The 15,350-nt window shown below is 43.3% G+C and overlaps 1 pseudogene; it reads left to right on the top strand.

Annotated features, from left to right (window-relative positions):
• The first annotated feature begins 8,383 nt into the window (after window positions 1-8,383).
• Window positions 8,384-8,573, top strand: LOC116082307 (annotated as a pseudogene).
• Window positions 8,574-15,350: the final 6,777 nt, after the last annotated feature.

The raw sequence follows: 15,350 nt of genomic DNA, 5'->3' as shown, positions 1-15,350 counted from the left end.
TCTCTCTCGCACACACACACACACACACACACACTTATGAAGCACTATACGAACTTAAAATACTCTCAACCACTTTTTCCAAAAGACCTAGATTTAATTACTAATATATGCAGTATACAAAGATGGAAGCAAACAAGATCCTCTCCCTAAAGCCATCAGCTGAGACTGGCAATAATGGGAAATAGCTCGTAGTGTTCACCAATACAAAACATGCCATGATGTAGAAACGACAGGCCCTACATTTTGACTAACCATCTGGATGACTGTGACTGCCTCTCCACTGTCAGCTTTTCTTCCTGACCCGTGGAAGCAATGCCCGCATACACAGAACATCTAACTGAAAACTGTTTTGTTCCAAAGAACAAAACCTCCAATTATCCAGGAAATGAGAAGGGAAGGACGGAAAGGAAGGTGGAGAGGGAGGGGGAGAGAAAGGAGGGAGGGGAAGAGGGAGGGAAGGAGAGAGGGAAAGAGGGAGGGAAGGAGGGAAGGAAAGAGGAGGGCAGCAGGGAGGGAGGAAGGGAAGGAGAGGAAGATGGAGAAGGAAAAGAAGAGGGAGGGAGGAAGGAAGGGGAAAGGAGGGAGGGAGAAGAAGATGGAGAAGGAAAAGAAGAGGGAGGGAGGAAAAAAGGGACAGGAAGACAGAGGGAAAGAAGGAGAGGGGAGAGAGATTAGCTAAATAACTGAAAAGCTCAAGGTGGTATTACTCTCCAGTACAGTTTACTGGAGACACTAACCAGTGTCACCAGGACATTTTCTGTTCCTATCCCAACCTCTTAGCCATAGCCTAGTCTGTCTTGTCTTTATTTTTAGACAAAGTTCCTCCTGGGGTAAAAGTCCCTGCAGAGGCTTTAGGCAATGTGTCTCCTTGATTTCAAGCTGAGTAGGATTACACTTTATTTGCTCTGACTGTATCACAGTTGGTCCCTGATACAGAGAACAAGAACGTGGCTGCCTAGACCTGAGCCATATGCTTCATACCCCAAAGGAGTCAAAGCCACCTGAGGAGAAAGATGAATGAGCATCATTGTTAGGTCCCAGAGGGGTGCTGACACAGAAAGAGTAAATGGACACTGGGCAGAAAAACATCCACCAGATTCAGAGGCTTAGGGATGTCCTGACTCGTGCACACACCCAATACAGCCTCTCCACCCTCTGGCTTTGTAGAGTCATATTCAAAGCTGACCAGGATGGTGGTGCTGCATTCAGCTGGGTGACTCAATGGCTCTCAGGAGGCCAGCCAGAACATGATGTGAGGGAGCTGTTAAAAAGCGGTATGGGTGTTGTATACGCCAAAGGTTGTCACTATAAACTTGGATCATTGGGCTTGTCTGAAAAGTTCTTTGCCATTCACAATACTCTATGGTCTAGATGAGGCTGGGCCCTCAGTTTTATAAAGCTTGAATTCTCAAAGTTGCTCTGGAAGACTGGAGACGGGGAGGGAGGGTAGTGAGGACTGTAATTCCAAGTGACTGGGCTCTCAAACCCATTGCCAAGAATTACACAAAACTACAGGATAATTGGAAAATAAGATAAATATGATGTATCTTTTCAGAAAATCTACTTTTCTTCAATAGAAAGTAATTTAAAACATTGCTTATGTAGTATACAGATATAACCGAGTAGAATGAAAAGTTGACATTAATTTTAAGATAAACCATTATCTTCAAAGAGTTGTCAGACTCACCATGGATGCCCAAACTAAAATAACCCACATAATGGAGAGAAGGGAGAAACCCAAAACTTTTCTCCAGTCAGATATGAGAAAACATGGTCTTCATTTATGAAATTGATCCAATAACCCGAGCAAACAGTGTACTGGCAAGCCATTTTTAGCATCCGAGGGAACAACAGCCTTCGAGTATGGCTGAGTAATGGACATGCATGCTATTGCCTACAGATCCATGGGGAAATAATTTGAAATCAAAGTTGAGCGGTCTTCTATTTTAAGTAGGACTTAGAACTCTGGAACTGTGAGGGGATTGCTAATCTTTCTTTCTGCTAGACATTCGGCAACATAATTCAGCAAATTACACAGTGCTTCGAGTCACACTGGTAAGCAAGATATAACAACGCCTTTGTAAGTTGTCCAGGGATGTGTCATAACAAGCTCTGAAACTGGACAGTAGTCACAAAAGCAATGTCTGAAGAATTCTTGAGAGCTTGGGAGCAAAACCCACCTACACTTGCTCACCCCTGAGGCCTGGGGTGTTTCTTCTAGTCTGGCTCACTGAGATTTTTATGAAGGAGGGTAGGACTACCTGTAAAGCTGTGCAAGGTAGGCTGTAATGAGATGTATTTTGTACTCCAGGGAAGTACCACCCTTTAATGGTTTCAAGACTTCTCAAAGCAGTAGCAACAACAGCTGTGAGCCAAGTGTTCGATTACATGCGCCTATGGGAGGCTTTTATATTCAAATCACAATAGTCTATTCCTAGCTCTTATAGGCTCATGGCTATCTCACAGTACAAAATACATCCCATCCTATTTCAAAAGTCACCAGAGTCTTAACTATCTTCATGCTAGTCAGAAATGTCAAAGTCCACCCTAAGACTTTTTTTTTAATTAAAAGAAAATATCAGTAAATTTTTTTCATGATTTTTATACACTTTACACCCCAGTTACTGTCCCACCCCATTATCCCTCCCCACAATCTTCCCCACATACTCCTTCACCCACCCCTCCCTTTCTCCTCTGAGAGTGTGAAACTCACCCGACCCCACCCTCGGATCCCCTGACCCTAGCCCATCAAATCTCTACAGGGCTAGGTGCATCCTCTCCCACTGAGGCCAAACAAGGCAACCCAGCTAGAAGAACATCTCACAGAAAGTCAACAGCTTTAAGGATAGCCCCTGCTCCAGCTTTTCGGGACCCACATAAAGACCAAGCTATACCTCATGTATGTATGTATATGGACTGCGGGAAGTCTAGGTCCAGTCCATATATGTTCTTTGCTTAGTGGTTCAGTCTCTGAGAGCCCCAAGGATCCAGACTGGTTGACTCTGTTGGTTTTCCTGTGGAGTTCCTTTCCCTTTTGGGGCCCTCAATCCTTCCCCCAAACTCTTTCGTACGAGTTCCCAGGCTCCATCCACTGTTTGGCTGGGGTCTCTGCATCCATCTGAGTCAGCTTCTCAGTTATCCTAAGACTTCTTAACTGTGCTTATTTATAAATAAGATAAAAATACAAATTCATATTCCCAATATGCAGTCCTGTTCTAAAAACAAAGGAAACAATCCTGTTCTAAAAGGGATTAAGAGGAGGACAGAAAGGAAAGATGGCTGGGCAAGTCCCATGCCCATCAGGGCAAGCAAACCTTGCAGGTTCCTGTCCAATATCTGGGGCTTATGGTGGCATCATCTGGGCTCCAATAGGCACGGGGAGATACACTTTTCCAGTTCCATTATCTACTGAGCACATGACCTTTCTCTGGGGTTCTACTTGGTGCCTGCAGCAAGCACCCCCTGATTCTGGCATCTCCAGTATCCTGGAGTCTCCACCAGAACTTAGACTTCACCTACTCTTGGTACCAATTGCTTCCTCATCACTGAGATGAAATACCAGGAAGAAGCAACCTAAGGGAGGAAAGCTTTATTTTGGCTTACAGTTAGACAATGAGTCCATGCCAGTGGGGGAGGCATGGCAACCCCATGGCAGAGGGCAGGTACAGCTGGAGCTCCTCACCTCTTTTCATCTCCATGAAATAAGAAGCAGAGACCTGAAGGGAACCTTAAGACATGCCTCCAGTGACCCACTTACTCTACCTTCTAAAGGCTCCACAACCTTCAAAGCCAGTGCCACCAGCTGGGGACCAACGTGTTAAAATTCATGATGAGCCTATGGAGTACATTTTACATTCAAACCATAACAGGACATCTATATACTTGTCCTTTTCCTAAGTTGACTGGTATTAGATAACGATTCTTTCAATCAACATTAGCTCACATACATGAATAGGAACATGAACAGGAATAAACACTCTTCATACATACAGATAAAGAACAGTGTTCGAGATTGAGACCAGCTATGAAGGAAGTGGGACCTGGGGTAGAAAGTATGGAAACTTTCTCTGAGAACTTTAATTAGAACAGATGGGACACCTCTCTCCCTCTCTCCTTCCCAACTATACAGAGGTGTCTTAGTTACTGTTCTATTGTTGTAAAAGGGCACTATGACCAAGGCAACTCTTATAAAGAAAGCATTCAACTGGACGCTTGCTTACAGTTCCAGAGACTTAGTTCTTTATCATTATGGCAGGGAGCACCACATATGGCAGGCATGGTACTAAAAAGCAGTTGAGATCCATCATGATCCACAGACAGAGAGACAGACATGATTGGCCTGGTGTGAGCTTTTGATCCAGTGACACACTCCATAAAGCCACACCTTACTCCCACAAGGCCACACCTCCTAAGCCTTCTAATTGTTCTCAAATAGTGACACTGATGTCTAAGGGTTCAAATATATGAGCCTATGGGAGCCATTCCTATTCAAATCACCACAATAGGGAAGGGGTTTCTTTTTTTAAGCATATTTTTAAAGATTTATTTATTGTATGTATGCGAATACACTATTGCTCCTTTTAAACATACCAGAAGGCATCGGATCTCATTACAGATGGTAATGAGCCACCATGTGGTTGCTGGGAATTGAACTCAGGACCTCTGGACGTGCAGTCAATGCTCTTAGCCACCAAGCCATCTCTCTAGCCTGGGAAGGGATGTTTTTTTTTAAAAGGTACAAAGACTGATAGTTTGGGTGTGCAGGCTCCAGAGCCAGAGCCTCCACACCCTGAGCAGCCAGACTTCTAGATACCCAGGCATCTAGACAGATTCTGAACCACCTAGATTAGAGCTCCTTCTCCAGTACTAAGTAGACCAGACAAGTTAAAGGAAGTGTGAAGGCTAGAAGAATGTGTGCTTATAGCAGTAACATATTAATGAAAAATGATAACAAAATACATCTGGAAGCTCAGTATTTGGGAAGCAGAAGTTCAGAAGGATCCTGGTTTCCAGACAGGTCTTTGCTTCATAGCAAGACCTTCTCCCCAAACCATAATAATTACTAGAAGTCACTGTGCACCTCAGGGGAAATCTTACATCTAAGGGATCAAGTAGACTTAATCTTTTATGATGGACACTTATTATCTAGATAAATATTGACATTCCCAAGAAATCACTGATAAGAATCACTTTAGATATGTAAGCCAAGATTCTAACAAGCCAACTATTTTCCTGAAAGTGTTCCAGAAACACCAACATTTGGATTTTCTTCCACAGAAGAGGTAGCAAGAAAAGTGGTTCTAGACTGAAGGGTGTCCCTCCAAAACTCTGAAGTCTTAGTCCCTGGTGTGATATTTCAAGGTGGGGCTTTGGAGAAGTAATTGGGGTTAGATGAGGTCATGAGGGTGGATCCCGAGGATGGGACTAGGGCCCTAATAAGAAAAGGAAGGGATTCAAGATCTCTCTCCAAGTGCACTATGGAGGAAAGGCCATCTGAGGACACAGCATGAAGATAGCCCTGACCCAGGAAGAGCTCTCAGCACCCAGTCAGTCACCTGCCACTTCTGATCTTTTTACTTCAGACTGTGGCTTATAAATTCCTGGGGTGTAACCCACCACCTCTCAACCCAGTCTATGATGTCCTGTTATGGCAGTTCTTAGTGACAAATAAAGAAGCAGGGTGACAGTAACTGCCAAGAGATATCCTGGGCTTTCTGGGTCCTGGCACAGATTCCAATACTCTAGCTTAGTGGGAAGTAAGGCTCAATGACACTCCAGGACATTTGAAAGAGACAGGGGATCAGCCCTGGGTCCTGCTAAGGTGACTTGTGAAGCTCTCCACAGATACTTCATTCCAGCCTTACTCAATGTCTTCTCCTTAGAATACTTAGAAGAGTTGGACTTTTTAAAAGATGATAAAAATTATTTCTTTTTTTTTATTAGATATTTTCTTTACTTACATGTAAATTTCTCCTTTCCCAGTTTCCCCTCCAAAAAACAAAGAAATAAACAAAAACAACAAAAGCAAACCCCTGTTGCCTCCCCTCTCCCCAGGCCTGCCACCCCATCTTCTCCCACTTATTGGCCCTGGCATTCCCCTACACTGGGGCACAGAACCTTCACAGGACCAAGGTCCTCTCCTCCTATTGATGATCAACTTTGCAATCCACATGCTGCCAGAACAATCAGACCCCTCCATGTGCAGTCCTTGGTTGGTGGTTGAGACCCTGGGAGCTCTGAGGGTACTAGTTAGTTCATATTGTTGTTCGTCCTAAGGGGCTGCAAACCCTTCAGTTCCTTGGGTCCTTTCTCTAACTCCTTCACTGGGGACCCTGTACTCAGTTCAATGGATGTCTGTGAGCCTCTGCATCTGTATTAGTCAGGTACTGTCAGAGCCTCTAAGGAGAAAAAATTATTTCTTAAAGAAGAGAAAACCTCCTGCCTCTGCCTCCCAAGTGCTGGCATTAAAGGCGTGCACCACCACCGAGTTTGAGGCCAGCCTGGTCTACAAAGTGAGTACCAGGACAGCCAGGGCTACACAGATAAACCCTGTCTCAGAAAAAAAGAAAAAAAAAAGAAGAGGAAACCTTACAAAACTAGGGCCAGGAGCTCCTGGCCTCCCAAGTTCTCAGTCAGAGTTAACTTGCCATAACTTTGAGTCACTTGGGAAGAAAGTCTCAGTTGAGTAATTTTCTTTACGATGCATGCCTGTCAGGATTATCTTGTCTGTTAATTGATACAGAAAGACTCAGTCCACCATGGGTGACACCATTCTCCAAACAGGGGGCCTGAACTGTACACATAAGAAAGTTGCATGTAGCAAGCAGGCCCCACAGGTACATTCTTTGCTCTTGACTGTGAATGTGACTTTCTACCCTGAATTCCCCACAATAGATTGGAATTACAAGTTAGATAAACCCTTTGCTTCCCTAAGTTGCTTCAAGTCTGGGTATTTTGTCACAGTAACAGAAAGTGAATCTGTTAACAAATCTGTCTGTCCTTCCTTTCTTCCTTCCTTCCTTCCTCCCTCCCTCCTTTCTTTTCTCCTCTTCTTTCTTTCTTTCTTTTTTTTTCTTTCTTTCTTTCTTTCTTTCTTTCTTTCTTTCTTCCTCTTTCTGTAATAGGGACTTAACCAGGACTTTCTGACTGCTGGGACAGCACTGCCACTGAGCTATATTCGCAGATAGTTTTACACTTTGTGTGTGTGTGCATGTGAGTATGCGTGTACATGTACATATACATATATATTTGCTTGTATATACATGTGTGTGGAGAACAGAGGTTGATACCAAGCACCCTTATTAATTGTTCTTCAACTTATATCTTGTTTATGTGCACATGTGCATGTGGACATGCATGTACAGAGCAGGGGTACGAAGAGGCTGATGTTGGGTGTCTTCTACCTGGTTTGCTAAGTCTCTCACTGAGCCTACAGCTCACTGACAAAGACTGTCTGGCCAGCAAGCCCCAAAGACCCCACTCTTGCCACCTTTCCTGTACTGGAATTATAGGTGAGAACCACAAGACCCAGCTTTTATGTGGGTACCAGAGAGCAGAACCCAGTTCTCCAACCTTAAGCAGCAAGTACTTCACTGACTACCCCATCTTTTCAGTCCTTAATTTGTGCTCTTTGTTTTGAAACAGCATCTTACCAATTTGCTTGGGTAACTGGAACTCACTGTATAGATCTTGCACTTGAGATCCTCCTGCCTCAGTTTCCCAGGTTGCTATAACTACAGACCTGTGCCACAGAACTAGCAAAGACCTTCTTAATATTATAAAATAAAGCTGTTAGTCTTCTATGGAGAAGAAGATAGCTTTCATTAAAGCATGAACTACTAAAAAAATAAAAAATAAATCACATCAGTTGAAAATGTATATTTTTAAGACCTGGAATAACTTTAAGGGTCTTGATATTTCACTCTTATAAGCTGGTGTTTTCAGGTTAGTCTCCTGACCTTATATGATCATATTAAAGTACCAAAATTATTTCTGAAAATTAGTTGTAAATACAAGCAGGGAAGGGGTAACCAACCATAAAAAAAAATCATTAAAAGATCCCCTGCTTGCTTTCATGGTTTTTTTATGGTAAAATGTATCTAGAAACCCACTTCCATCAAGGGCTCAGATACACTATTAGTTAATTCTGGAAAAATTACAACTACATAAAATTATCATAAGCAGCTGGTATTGGTGTGTGTTGGTTTCCCAAGATCCCCAGTGTATATAGTTCAATTCTAACAAAATCTAAGGCAAAAATAAGGTAGGGAAGAAGAAATTATAAGAAAACATGCAACCTGCTGGACCCTAAGCCGTAATGATCCTGACTTGAGGCCTGGACACCAGGGAACCCTTGCACAAGCAGTTCCTGTCTGAGGAGAACATGGCCACCCACATCTCCCTACTCAGCCTACACAATGACTACCCCTACTGCATTCCCCCTTTGCCTAGAGTTGCCTCTCTGGTGTTATCCTCAGAGCCTGATTCCTGAGGCCCTCAGGCTGCTGAGGCTGGGAGATACCCCCAGTCCTTCCTACCCTGCATTCCTAGTTGGGGATATCATAGTGCTCTGAGTTATGATGACCTTTGTCCTTCCCCTTCCCCTTCCCCTTCCCCTTCCCCTTCCCCTTCCCCTTCCCCTTCCCCTTCCCCTTCCCCTTCCCCTTCCCCTTCCCCTTCCCCGTCCCTGTCCCCGTCCCAACAACAACTCCCAGAAATGGATAAGGTCCTTCTCCAAACCAGGTTCCTGGCAACCAGGACCTTCCCCTGCCAGGATGATACCGAGCTTGGTGGAACCCTCACTGAGAGGGGGAGCCTGAGAAAGGGAAAGAAAAGTATCACCCATTAGTGAATAAATACCTGTGAGCAATTAAAGAAAAGAAAGAAAAGAGGCTGGAGGGATGCAGTTAAGAGCACTGACTGCTTTTCCAGAGGTCCTGTGTTCAATTCCCAGCAACCACATAGTAGCTCACAACCATCTGTAAGAGGATCCGATGCCCTCTTAAGTGTACTCACATATATAAAATAAATAAATCTTTTTAAAAAAAAAAAGAAAGAAAAGAAAACATACACACCATTATAACATGCGATTAAATGTAAGCATAAAAACAACTCATGAGGCAAATAGATCACCAGTGAGAGTGACTCAGGCAAAAACCACATTGCATGAGATTTTTGCTAATTTGTTGTTTCCTGATATAAGGTGCTGGTAGATAGCCCAGGATGCCCTCAAACTCACCGTGAAGCCCAGGCTGGCCTCTGTAATCTTCCTGCCTCCATGTCTCAGGGGCTGGGATTGCAGGTATGTGCCACCACGAATAGCTTGTGAAATCTCTTGTGATACAGCGCTGCTAACTGCACAGAGGATGTACAGCAGATCTCCAGACTCTTTCATGACTGAAACTCTGGGTTCACTGAATGACACTTCTCAACTTCCTCCCTTTCTGCAAGTCCCCAGAAGCCGACATTCTACTTTTGGTTTCTGAGTTTGACTACATTGAATACATCATGAAAAATAAATCAGGTGCACTTCTTTTCCTCTGTGACTAGCTTATTCTAACAATCCCTCCCAGATAAATATATGTTACAGCATTTGACAGGTTATATTATTCCTTATGGCTGACTAATGTTCCCTCGTATGTATACGTAACATTTTCTTTACCCACTCACTTGACGGGCACTTAGGCTATTTTTACTTCTTGGCTAATGTGTTAATACTTTGATGAACATAGGAATGCAGGTATGGCTTTGGTTCTTTTGAGTCAATACCAGAAGAGAAATTGCTAGATCACATGGCAGTTCTACTCACAACTGACCAAAGATACTTTGTGCATATGAAACCCATGGTAATAGTTTTCAGATTGTTTGGGCTTTTTTAAAAAGAGTTTTCTGTATCCCAGACTGGCCTCAAATATACTATGTAGGTGAAGAAAATGTTGGTTCTCCAGCCTACATATTGTAAGTGTTGGAACTATAGGCACTGGTGGCAGCTCAGCACCACGCCTAGTTTTTTAGTAGTTCTGGGGATTAAATCCACGACTTAGCACAAGCTAGGTGAGCAATCAAACAAGCAAGCTTCAAGCCCGGGCTCATAATAATGATTCCCTGTAGGGTGTAGGCTTTGAGTTCCTAGCAAGTCACACATACGAACACACCCTGCAGCTATCTTGGATCTGCGAATGGAAAATTCAATGGAAAATTCAAATACACACACACACACATATACACGTCAGTTATTCTTAAAATCCCTTTGCTAATTCAATGGCTGTGCACTCCTAAATCTTCCCCTGCTACCCCAGGACCAGTCGTTGAAGTGGCCAGAGGCCACTTACCCAGAAACTCACATTGCTGGTTGGCTTTATCTCCTCTGCTAGTGTGTCCCCTTCTTCTCTCTCCCAGTCCTCCTGATTCCCTTAGCAACTCTCAGTATCCCGCCCCTTGCTCAGTCATTGGCTACTGGCAACTTTATTGATAGATCAAAAACCAACTGGGGGCAAGGATCTCCAAGGGTTAGTAAACACAGATTCCAGATCAAAGCGTATAGAGCCACCTTCTATAATTCCTTACTACTAAGTTACTTTATTCCCATCCTCTTGTAACTAGAGACGTGTATGCCCTTCTGATTTTAATGAAATGCTTTGTTTTCTGTTTGATCCTGGGGTTTGAACCTACAGCTTCCTGCATGCCAAGCAAGCACCCCACCACTCAGCTATACATCCATCTCTGTTGCTTTTTTTTTGGGGGGGGGGAGGTTGTTTTGTTTTGTTTTTTAAGATGAGATCTCACTGAATTTTCCAGTTTTCCAGAACTCACTCTGAAGCCAGGTATCTTAGTTAGGGTTCCATTGCTATGAAGAGACACCACGGTCAAGGCAACTCTTATAAAGGACATTTAATTGAGGCTGGCTTACGGATTCTGTGGTTTGGTCCACTATCATCATGGCAGGAAGCACAGTAGCAGCCAGGCAGGCATGGTGCTGGAGGAGCTGAGAGTTCTATATCTTCATCCAAAGGAAGCCAGGAGCAGACTGTGTTCCAGGTGGCTAAAAGGAGGATCTCAAAGCCCACCCCCACAGTGACACTTCCTCCAACAAGGCCGTACCTAATAGTGCCATTCCCTGGGCAAAGCGTATTCAAACCACCACATCCAGGCAGGCTCCAAACTCTCAGTCCCTCCCCTTTGGCATCTTAGTAGCTCTGTACAGGCATCGGCTGTCAGGCCTGGCTGTTATTCTTTATTACAGTTCATGGATGTGTGAAAATTCTTTTATTTTCTGTTACAACATGGAAGCTTTCATTCTTAAGTGAGTCTAAGGACACTGGGAAAACAGGATATTTGTGAAACTCAGAGAAAGTCCTTCTGTGGATGGGCAAGTAGGCATTCCTAATACTCAGAGTGGCATACCCCTGACTCCATCACTTTAAGGTAAATCAGGACCTATCTCTGTTCTCTCTTCTCTTCTCCTAAAGTCAGAGAAGAATGCTTCTCCTAGAGACAGAAAAAATTTCAATATCTTCATTTTTCCTAAGTTTTAATGGGGGAAAACACCTTCGTTCCTTCTCCTCTTCTCCCTTGATCTTTCCCAACCATTTCCAATGTCACTCCTTTCTAACACAAGCTTGAGAAATAAAATTACTACAGTTGAAAAGAGGGTAAGGAGAAATAGCATGGCATACCTCAGATGGGAAAGGAATTATTACTTTCCATGTGTGGATTTGAATGTGCATGTGTGTGTGTGGGAGTGTGTGTATATGTGCATATGAGTGTGTATACATGTGCATGTGTGTGTGCATGTGTAAGTGTGTGTGTGTGTGTGTGTGTGTGTGTGTGTGTGTGTGTGTGTGATATCATAGCAGCATCCAGGCAGGCATGGTGCAGGGAGAGCTGAGAGTTCTACATCTTTATCTGAAGGCTGCTAGTAGAAGATTGACTTCCAGGTGGCTAGGATGAGGGTCTTAAAGCCCATACCCAAAGTGACACACCTATTCCAACAAGGCCACACCTCCAAATAGTGCCACTCCCTAGGCCAAACATATTCAAACCATGACAGGAACATAGACCTGTTTAGAAGTAGTTCTTTGGGGCAATTCCAGTCTTTGTTGTCAACAGTCCAATCTAATAGCAAAACACCAAACATCAATCAATGACAATGGCTTGACCTAGAAGAAACTTCAAGATTCCACCAATTGGTACAAGTCTACTGAAGCAGCAAGACATAGACCAACAAAAGTTCTGTGGTGTGTTTCTCTCTATGAAGTCATGACAAGTGAACATCAGTGACGACCAGCAAGGTGAATCAATGCCAGAGCATTGTCCACTGTCTATTGGGTTACACTTATACTCTTTGCAAACACCACACACCCTATCAAGCATCTACTTTAGCAAAAATCACATGTGCCCTTTTACCAGAGAGCTTTGAGAAAAACATCATGTGTCTGTTCTCAGCAAAACATCCTCTCATAAGACAGTTTCCAGAAAAACATCACATGACACAACTGAGTCTCCAACAAAACCAGAAATTCCCACTTCATAGGTATTTGAACATTTGGTTCCCAGTTGGTAGCACTGTTTGGGGAGGTTATGGAACCTTTAGGAGGTGTGGCCTGGCTGGAGGAAGTATAGCACTGGGGGCAGGCTTTGAGAATGTATAGTGTCACCTGACTCCCAGGTTTCTTTCTCAGCTTCATGACTGCGGTTGGAATGTAATTTCTCAGCTTCCTGCTCCAGCAGCCTGCTGCCATGCCTTCTTCACCATTATGGACTCATCCTCTGGAACCATAAGCCAATTTAAAGTCTTTCTTCCATAAGTTGCTTTTGACCGTGGTATTTTATAATAGCAGTGGTAACTAATACAGTAGATACGTGTGTTTGGAGGCCAGAGATGTTGTCTTCAATCGTTATCCACCTTATTTTTGAGACAAGGTTGAGTCTCACTGAACCTGAAACTCACCCATAAAGCTAGGCTGGCTGTCCAGTATGCTCCAGGAATCTGCCTCCAGGGATCTTCCTACCTCCACCTCCCTAATTCCAGGATTGTAGCCATTGCTGTTGCTTTACATGCAACTTTACATGCTATAGATTTGTATTCAAGTCTTCATGTTGTTACAGCAAGTACTTTACCAAATGAATCATTCTCTATCTTAAGTAGGGTTTTAGTGCTGTGAACAGACATCATGACCAAGACAATTCTTATAAGGACAACATTTAATTGGGGCTGGCTTACAGGCTCAGAGATTCAGTCCATTATCATTAAGGTAGGAACATAGTGGCACCCAGGAAAGACTCAGAATGGCCTCCTCTAACATGCATAGGTGTGCACACTGCATACACGCACACACACACACACACACACACACACACACACACAAATTAATTTTAAATAAGGATTGAGAAAAAAATGCAGTTTCATACAATCTTTTTTTAAACAATGGAGATAAGTTTATAAAAATCCTTAAGTCCGGTTCACTATACTAATCAACGTTTGCTTTTGCTTTTAGGGGTTAGGTTGGGGATTTGGGAGACAGTCGTCTTCTATAACCCAGGCTGCTCTTGAACCTTTGAACCTCCTCCTGCCTCAGCCTCCCAGTTCTGGCATCACAGGCCCAGGCTGCCACTCCCAGTCTGTACTTAGCAATTCAACAGCATCTCTCTGCTATGGTTTGCTGCCTCAAAAGAAGACTTCTTAGGACTTTTCCCCTGCGGGTCACATAAGCCATTTTCCTTAGAGGGCAAACTCCAAGCACAAGAAAGCTAATAGGAGCTAAAATGCAGTTCCTGTGACCATGATTCCAGAGTCAGGGTCATCCCTGGTAAGTCAACCTGCTGTTGGTTATGTTATTATCTGTGTGGTGCCTACCAAGCTTGAGCAGCGGGCACATTTTTCTCGCTTGTTAAAATACTTTTTGTTTTTTGTTTTTGTTTTTGCTCTCTGAATTCAATTTTTTATTATAGAACAAATACTTTCTGACTTTGAACTTTTATTATAATTCTCCAGTAATTAAAGCAGTGGCATTGGCATGACGATAGACAGAAGCCACAGAGAGACTAGGCTCAGAAACAACCCCACCATGTATGGCGGGATGTTTTCTCACCAAAGAACAATTTGCAAAGCACATGTGAAGAGTAGGAAATCAGCTTATAACACACACAAAGATTAACTCAAAATGCATCAAAGAGCAAAGCTAAGAGCTGAAACTCAAATTCCCAGAACAGGCTATAGCCAGCTCCCTTGGGTAGGCCAATGATTTTGTGGATATGACTACTAAAAGTTCAACCAGAGAAAAGTTTAAGTATGTAGCTCCATATATACCATGTTGAGCACATTCACAGTGCAGTGTAGTTGGCCTGTAGCACCATTCTGCATCCACCTCAGAAAATGCTGTGTGCTCATCTAATGACTCCCAGCCACTGCCAGGTCACCCTGCCCTGTCCTTGGCATAGTCTCTCCTCATGGTAACCACCATTCTCTTTCCTGTTTCTGAATTTGAGTATCCTAAGTGCCTGGTATTCATGAACTCTTTGTGTGCGTGTGTGTGCTTGTGCATGTATGTATGTGTGTGTATGTGTGGGTGTGCACATGCACACGTGTGCACGTGAAATACCCTGAAGGTTTTTATCATGTATCAGAGTTTCCTTCCTTTGTAAGGACAAATAGTATTTTAGTTTATGTTGTATGTATATTGTATGTATCTTGCTACCTACTCATCCAGCTGTGGGTACCTCAGTTGTTCCCACCCTGGAGCTCCTGACTATGCTGTGAACATGTATATACAAATACCCCTAGGACCTCACATTCAGTCTTAGCATACACGCAGCAGATTGTATGTCATAGGGTAATTGTTTTTACTAGTAGGTACTGCCATGGTTTCCATACAGCCACACTATTTTATGTTCCTGTCAGCAGTCCACAGAGATTAGAACAGCCTAGGCCTTGTGAATCTTCTGCTTTTTTAGTGGCCATTCTAGTAGGCCTTAAGATCTACCAGAGTTTCTGCTTCCTAGTTCCCTGACAACTGATGTCACGTGTCCTATATACTTGGTGGCCTTCTTTATATACCGTTTGAAGAAATCCTTTTAGGTCCTCTGCCCATTAATAGTTAAAATACTTTGCATCCTTATCTACAAAGCCACTTTCCACTATGTTACTATCTTTCTCTCCAACTGGAATTTTACTTGTTATGAGACTTACCCCAGTACAAAGACATTGTGATGTAGATGAATCTTGTGTTTGATTAGGAAGGGGGAACAGACATGGATGGGACACAGATGAGACACAAGAGGACGTGAGACGAGACATAACATCACCGACTATCTCTTTGTCAACCCAGAAAGTAGGTAGCTATTTGATCCGT

Source organism: Mastomys coucha, unplaced genomic scaffold (genome assembly GCF_008632895.1).
Source record: "Mastomys coucha isolate ucsf_1 unplaced genomic scaffold, UCSF_Mcou_1 pScaffold7, whole genome shotgun sequence".
NCBI lineage: Eukaryota > Metazoa > Chordata > Mammalia > Rodentia > Muridae > Mastomys > Mastomys coucha.
This window is presented reverse-complemented; position numbering and strand designations above follow the sequence as displayed.